The sequence below is a fragment of the Triticum dicoccoides genome, chromosome 2A (assembly GCF_002162155.2).
Source record: "Triticum dicoccoides isolate Atlit2015 ecotype Zavitan chromosome 2A, WEW_v2.0, whole genome shotgun sequence".
Classification (NCBI taxonomy): Eukaryota; Viridiplantae; Streptophyta; class Magnoliopsida; order Poales; family Poaceae; genus Triticum; species Triticum dicoccoides.
This window is the reverse complement of record NC_041382.1, coordinates 752,579,875-752,588,165: the sequence shown is the minus strand read 5'-3', so window position 1 is coordinate 752,588,165 and position 8,291 is coordinate 752,579,875.

Genomic DNA, 8,291 nt, shown 5'->3' with positions numbered 1-8,291 from the left:
AAGAGGGCGGCGCGCGCCCCGGCGAGCTGCGCGAGATGTGGGGGAGCTGCGATGAAGGAGACATGAGAAAGAAGGAGACCGGTCCAATGTTCCTCCGGTGCCCCGGCCCCAAACATTTCCCAAAAATAAATAAATAAGGTGACTGTTTAATAGGCGGTCCCATTATGTATGGGTAGCTAAGGCGGGTCCTATTCTTTTTTCTTTTTTCCGGGGAAGGTGGATCCGATTGGGAGCTCCTATCGGGCGCTTCAAGCGCCCAAACCTCTCCCTGGACCTTGCTACGGCGCCCAGTTGGGCCGGCCCACGAATCGCGCTCGGCAGCAAACACAAAAGCTCGTGAAAAAAATCAGAAAAAGACATCTCCAGGTCTCAAACACACAACCTTCCAGTTTAGGTACGAGTCCGCTAGCCACTCGATCTATCGTGTAGGTAGTGATTAGTAACAACGGCAAAGGCATAATAAATAATGTTGCTGCGCAATTCTATTTCATAGATTTTTTTGGAAAATGATTGTGACATTGAAATAGTTCATGGATTTTGAAAATTGTTCTTCATTTTGTAGGAAAATTACACAAACCTGAAAAAGTTCATTGGTTTTCAAAAAAGTTTCATCAAATTTGAAAAAACTTATTGGTTTTCAAAAAAGTTCATCAAAATCAAAAAAAAATTAATGCATTTTCATTTAATGTTCATCAAACTTGAAAAATAGTTCAGTGAATTTGAAAAAAAGTTCATTAAATTTAAAAAATGTTCATCGTAATTTTAAAAAAGTTAATAATTTTTCAAGAAAACTTCATCAAATTTGAAAGAAGTTCATCGAATTTGGAAAAAAGTTCATCGGATATGAAAAAAGTTCATCGGATTTGAAAAAGTTCATCGGATTTGAAAAAAGTTCATCAAATTTGAAAAAATTTCATCAAATTTGGAAAAGAGTTCATCAAATTTGAAAAAAGTTTATCGGATTTGGAAAAAGGTCATTGGATTTGAAAAATTCATCAAATTTGAAATTTTTTAATCGAAATTAAAAAAGTTAGTAATTTTTCAAGAAAAGTTTATCAAATTTGAAAAAAGTTCATCGAATTTTGAAAAAAGTTCATCGGATTTGAAAAAAGTTCATCAAATTTGAAAAGATTTCATCGAATTTGGAAAAGAGTTCATCAAATTTGAAAAAAGTTTATCGGATTTGGAAAAAGGTCATCGGATTTGAAAAAAGTTCATCGAAATTGGAAAAAGAGTTCATAGAATTTGAAAAGTTCATCGAATTTTAAAAAAAATCATCGAATTTGAAAAAAATTCATTGATTTTTAAGAAAAAAATCACGGATTTCAAGCAAAAACATCAAATTAGGAAGAACAAAAAAAGGGAAAACAAAAACAAAAACGAAAAAAGGAAAAAAAGGAAAAGAGGAAAGAATGGAATGAAAATAGAGGGAAAAGATTGTAGTTTACATATAAGCAAGTTGGTGTGATGGTTGGCCATGCTTTGCTCGACAGGGATGTCGCTGGTTCGATTCTCTCCCAGGACATCCTTTTTTATCTCTTAGGAAAAAGGAGATGGGCCGGCCCAACGGGGTGAAATGGGTGTGCGCCGTGTACCAGTAAGCCTAAAACGGGCGCTACAGGCGCCGTTTAGGAAATGCCGATCCGATTCCCTGTGTTGGTCGGGGAATAGCGAACCAACGCCCACCCCCTGTGTGCCTCGTGCTTTGTATGGGTCGGCCTATTCTAGGGTTCTCCCCACCTGTTTTCTTGCTTTGTTTATTCTTATGATTATTTTGTCTTTTCGTTTTCTCTTTTGCATTTATTGCCTTTGTATTGTATTTTTTCTGTTTCAAATTCGCAAAAACAAAATAATAATAAATAACTTAATAAAATCATGAAAAAATTAATTCATGATTTTTTTTCCAAATTCGTGAACACACTTGTGAATATTTTCCAAATTCTGGAACAATTTTAGAAAGTTGTGAAATTTTTTACAAAGCCACAGAATTGTTTTTAAGTCATAATTTTTTTACAGATGATGATTTTTTTAAATTCATGAACATTTTTTGGAATTCCTGGAAATTTTCAAAACTTGGGAAGATCTTTTCTTAAAGTAGTGAATATTTTTTGAACCTCATGAATTTTTTTCCAATTAGTGAACATTTTTGAATGAACTTTACATTTTTTGAACTCACAAACATTTTCTTGAAGTAAGGTACCTTTTTGAAATTCTGTACCTTTTTGAATTCGTGAACATTTGTTTATTTCGCATTTTTGAAAATTAATTAATTTTTTTATTTTGTGAACATTTTTATTATAGTTTTTTGAAATTCAATTTGAATTTTTTTGAATATTGTTTGCATTACAGAATTTTTTCCAATATTCGCAAACATCCGGGAATATTTGTAATTTTTGAAATATATTCTTAAATTTAAATATACATTTTTCAAATTCTTAAACCTTTTTTGAATTTTAGATCTTTTTTTGAAATCCCTGACATTGTTTTTGTAAAATAAAAAACAAGAAAAAAGAGAAAATAGGGGTGCCCTGCCCCGCACATGGGCTGGGCCAAACGTTAGCGTTGTGGTAGCGCGGGTGGGGAACAACTCGCTTTCGACTTCTCTGGTCGCTGAATAGGAGCTCTTGGTACTGTGACGCCCCCGATTCAATCGTACACTAATCATACACGCAAACGTGTACGGTCAAAATCAGGGACTCACAGGAAGATATCACAACACAACTCTACAAATAAAATAGGTTATACAAGCATCATATTACAAGCCAGGGGCCTCGAAGGCTCGAATACAAGAGCTTGATCATAGACGAGTCAGCGGAAGCAACAATGTTAGAATGGTGTTTTGATAACCAATGGCCTAAGAATGTAATGTCGACCATTAACTTCAAAGCAATAGGGTTGCTAGAACTTTTGAATTTGCACATCATAGTTCAATTGTCGGGTTTCCGGTTAGAAACAACATGGGGACCAAGGAATGAACGGAAATGGCAAGAAGTATCACTTGTACCAAGAATTCATAAGAGGTGGTTAAATTCTCACGACATTCTTGACATAAAAGATGGTAATACTCCAAGGTAAAGAAGAATAATTGTTGGATAGCAAGGATCTCCAGGTATAACACAAAACACGAAAAAGTTTATGTTGGAGGGAAGGCAAGAATGTTGTTGATGAAAACACAAATCATCGATGGGCAAGGATGGTATTTCTCAACACAAATTCGATTGATATCCTGTAAGAGCTCAGAATGTTGATGATGATCACGACAAAATTGTCGAGAGATTTCATGAAGATGTAGTCAATCGGCGATGACATCAAATTTGAATGATGAAGTGAAAGGTTATTAGAACCATGGGTACGACACAAACTCGAAATCAAGTTTTCTATTCAAGGAGAAATGATATGACAAAGAAGATTGACGTAAGATTAGCTTACTGTCGAAATTTGTGCTCCGTGAAGAAGGACCAGGTAGCACAGTTAAATTTTAGCCCAATAATGGTATAACCGATCAGGCTAGGAATGACTTGAAGGATTATTAAACTCATAAGCAATGAAAATTAATTAGGGTTATCAAACCAGAAATGCGGAATCGGTTCACATATCGGTGTTCTCGGTTGACGACAACCCAGAACCCAGAAAAATTGGAATCGGTGAGATATAACAGTTAATGAAGAACCCATAAGAAGTTATGTAGTTCCATGACATTATCAAGATATCATAGTGTAATACTAGACAATAGATCAAAGTAAAGGTTGGACAGGTGCAATGATCTGCACAAGACAAGTACTTCAACTTGTCCGAGAAATGGTATTAAGAAGAAAATATGGTCGGAACCATGATTGCAAAGGACCAAACATAGATACAGGACGAACTTATAACAAGGGGATTATTATCATTTACAAGAAGCTTCGATGATAAGTTCCACATCGGGTCCATGGGCATGAACGCAAAGGCTCAAGGTCGACTCCCACTTCTTCAATGCATAACCTTTCATTTTACTTCTCCCTTTTGATGAGGCTGTAGTGTAGAATTTTTATCTGGCGAAACAACAGAAGAGTATGACTCGCGAAAACTTTCGGGTTCATACGGTTTGGGGAAGGCATAGGTTCAACCCATCGAGGCATCTTAGGAGCATATACCACAATTTCAGGAATAAATAACACCAGCTCGATAGTAGAGCATGCAGGGGAAAGCAGAGGATACAATTTACCAAAGGCATTATGTATCCGAGGAAAGGCTCACAAGCTTATAGAATATGAAGGGCGCTGTCGGATAAAATCCAACAAAGGATCTGGTGGTCCACAAGGGATCTGATGTGAGCATCAGTACTCAACCAGAGGAAGAAGGAATGCACGGAGATCAGTTTATAGAAACAACTGACTAACTCAAAGTTCAAATGCAAAGGAATTATCAATTCCAAGACAAGGGATCAGAAGCAATGCTCTGATTAGGGATGGATAAGTTGAATAGCCGTAGAGGTACAATCGATGGCAAAATTTGATTGGTCGAGATCCAACTCATGTTTAAAATGACGTCTGAGTCGGAAGGATAAATTCCAGGGAACAACTGATGATGGTGTGCATACACACACATGTTGAATCAAAAGGATCAGAATGACAATCACAAAGGTTTTTAAAGTAATTAGCTAGACCAATGGAATTAACCGGAATGCAACTATGCAAGAATTCCAAGAACAACAGGCTGTTAAGGATTTTCGAAAGATCAAATAGTATTTCGAAGTCTTTTGCGGAACACAAGAACAACTGGGAATGAGTGGATACTCGATAAGACTGAGGAATTATCTGTAGGGGTATTTCTGGGGCAAGGAACTGCAAGGCAGTAGGCACAAAGTATTCTCGGGGTATCTTGTAATAACAAGATCGACTGGAAATAAAAGTAAGAACGACAGATGACATGTGTAAGTATTTATCCATAGGGATGTTTCGGTGGTAGGGAATTGCAAAAGCAACGGGCACAAAGCCTTGAGAGAATATCGGGGAGTATCTTCGAAATCTTCTGGTGCAGCAGGCGATCATCTGTAATAAGGGGCTCTCCGGAAGAAAGTAATTACGAGAACCTAGAGTTAGAGTTAGCAAAATCATTTAACCCGAATAGAAGAGAGATCAGAATCCCGGAGTAAGGATCGAGAAGTAAAAGATCCTAATACCACCTAGATGGCGACGTGGGCCCGTAAGGCACACATCCATGTTAGTAAAAAGTTTTGTAATGTCTAGACTCGACTTCGGCCAAGGAGTGTGGAAGGGGGATTCCTACAGGCAGTCGGCTCTGATACCAACTTGTGACGCCCCCGATTCAAGCGTACACTAATCATACATGCAAACATGTACGATCAAGATCAGGGACTCATGGGAAGATATCACAACACAACTCTACAAAGAAAATAAGTCATACAAGCATCATATTACAAGCCAGGGGCCTCGAAGGCTCGAATACAAGAGCTCGATCATAGACGAGTCAACGGAAGCAACAATATCTGAGTACAGACATAAGTTAAACAAGTTTGCCTTAAGAAGGCTATCACAAACTGGGATACAGATCGAAAGAGGCGCAGGCCTCCTGCCTGGGATCCTCCTAAACTACTCCTGGTCGTCGTCAGCAGGCTGCACATAGTAGTAGGCACCTCCCGAGTAGTAGTAGTCGTCATCGACAGTGGCGTTTGGCTCCTGGGCTCCATCGTCTGGTCGCAGCAATCGGGTATAGAAAGTGGGAAAGAGGGAGCAAAGCAACCGTGAGTACTCATCCAAAGTACTCGCAAGCAAGGAGCTACACTACATATGTATGCATTGGTATCAAATGGAAAAGGGGGTATCATAAGTGGACTGAACTGCAGAATGCCGGAATAAGAGGGGATAGCTAGTCCTATCGAAGACTACGCTTCTGGTAACCTCCATCTTGCAGCAGGAGAAGAGAGTAGATGGTAAGTTCACCAAGTATCATCGCATAGCATAATCCTAACCGATGATCCTCCCTTCGTCGCCCAGTGAGAGAGCGATCACCGGTTGTATCTGGCACTTGGAAGGGTGTCTTTTATTAATTATCCGTTTCTAGTTGTCATAAGGTCAAGGTACAACTCCGGGTCGTCCTTTTATTGAGGGACACGGCTATTCGAATAGATTAACTTCCCTGCAGGGGTGCACCACATTTCCCAACACGCTCGATCCCCTTTGTCCGGACACACTTTTCTGGGTCATGCCCGACCTCGGAAGATCAACATGTCGCAGCCCTACCTAGGCACAACAGAGAGGTCAGCACGCCGGTCTAAATCCTATGGCGCAGGGGTCTGGGCCCATCGCCCATTGCACACCTGCACATTGTGTACGCGACTGGTGAGCAGACCTAGCAACCTCCATTACAAAGGAAGTTGCGTTACACGGTCCAACCCGGCGCGCGCCGCCCAGTCGCTGACGTCACGAAGGCTTCGGCTGATACCACGACGTCGAGTGCCCATAACTGTCCCTGCGTAGATGGTTAGTGCGTATAGGCCAGTAGCCAGACTCAGATCGAATACCAAGATCTCGTTAAGCGTGTTATTTTGAAATAACCACGGACGCCGACCAGGGCCAGGCCCACCTCTCTCATAGGTGGTCTCAACCTGCCCTGTCGCTCTGCCTTAAGGTAACAGTCGGGGGCCGTCGGGAACTCAGGCCCACCACTACCTAGATGGAGCCACCTGCCCCTTCAGCCCCCATCTCCAAACAGTATCACCGGTAATGTAACGGTGTAATGTATGTAGTATATGCCCGTGATCACCTCCCGAAGTGATCACGGCCCAGTAGTATAGCATGGCAGACGGACAAGAATGTAGGGCCACTGATGATAAACTAGCATCCTATACTAAGCATTAGGATTGCAGGTAAAGGTAACAACAGTAGTAGCAAGGACAGGCTATGCATCAGGGTAGGATTAACGGAAAGCAGTAACATGCTACACTACTCTAATGAAAGCAGTAGAGAGAACAGTAGGCTATATCTGGTGATCAAGGGGGGGCTTGCCTGGTTGCTCTGGCAAGAGAGAGGGGTCATCAACACTGAAGTCGTACTGGGTAGCAGCGACGTTGGTCTTGGTGTCTAGCGAGAGAAGAGGGGGAGGAAACAATAAATATTAAGCAAACAGATGCGTAGCGATGCATGACAATGACAAGTAGTGGTGCTAGGGGTGCCCTATCGCGATAAGAGGTGGTACTGGTGAAGGGGGGAAACATCCGTGAAAATATCCCCGGTGTTTCGTGTTTTCGGACAGATGAACTGGAGGGGGAAAGTTGCGTGTTCGCGATGCTAGGGATGCGTGGCGGACGAACGGGCTGCGTATCCGGGTTCGTCTCGTCATTCTGAGCAACTTTCATGTACAAAGTTTTTTCATCCGAGCTACGGTTTATTTTATATTAATTTTAAAATATTTAAAAATGATTTTCTAATTTCTAGATTTAATTTAATTTGAAATTAAATTTGTATTTAGATGCTATGGGTACAAGCTGACAGGTGGGACCCTGGTCAAATGTCCAGTCAGCGTTTGACTGGACCGTTGACTGGTCAAAAGGGCCCATGGGACCCGCATGTCATTGATACATGTTTTACTAAACAACATTTGATTAAATAATCTGGTTGATTAGGTTATTAAGCAGGTTATTTAAGTTAACTAATTAACTTACTAACTAATTAATTAATAATAATTATTTAATTAATCCTTTTTTTCATTTTTTTCCGGGTGTGGGCCCCATCTGTCATAGGCATAGGGGGCGAATGGGTGTGGGCGTAGCGGGTGGGGTCGCCAGCCAGCCAGGGCGCTCGCCCAGGCCAACCACGGTGCAGTGGGGCGCCAGTGTTCATCGCAGCAATCTGCAGCAGCCACAGGGGAAGGGGAGCAGCAGCATGGCAGCGCCGGCGCGGGGCGGCGGCGGTGCTGGGCAGCAGCGGTGAAGGTGGTGGCGAGGTCGGACGGGCGCGGCCCCGGCGGAGCGACGCGGCAGGATGCGGCGGCACGGACGCTGCCACGGAGTGCAGACGCAGCAGCAGCGCAGCGAGGCTGCGCGGGCGGCACCGGTGCGGGTCAAGTCAGCAAGGCTGACGGCGAGGCATGGGCACCAAGGCACGGCCCCGGGCGTGGTGGCCGCGGCGGTGGCCGGGACCAGCAGGGGAGGCGAGCGGGGCACGTGCGGAAGGGGGCGCGGAGTGGCCAGAGTGGCGCGGTGCGCGCGCGCCCGCGAGCGACGCGCGACGAGGGAGAGGCGAGCGCAAGGGGGGGCGGCGACCGAAGGGAGCTCACAGGGGGGTTGAGCA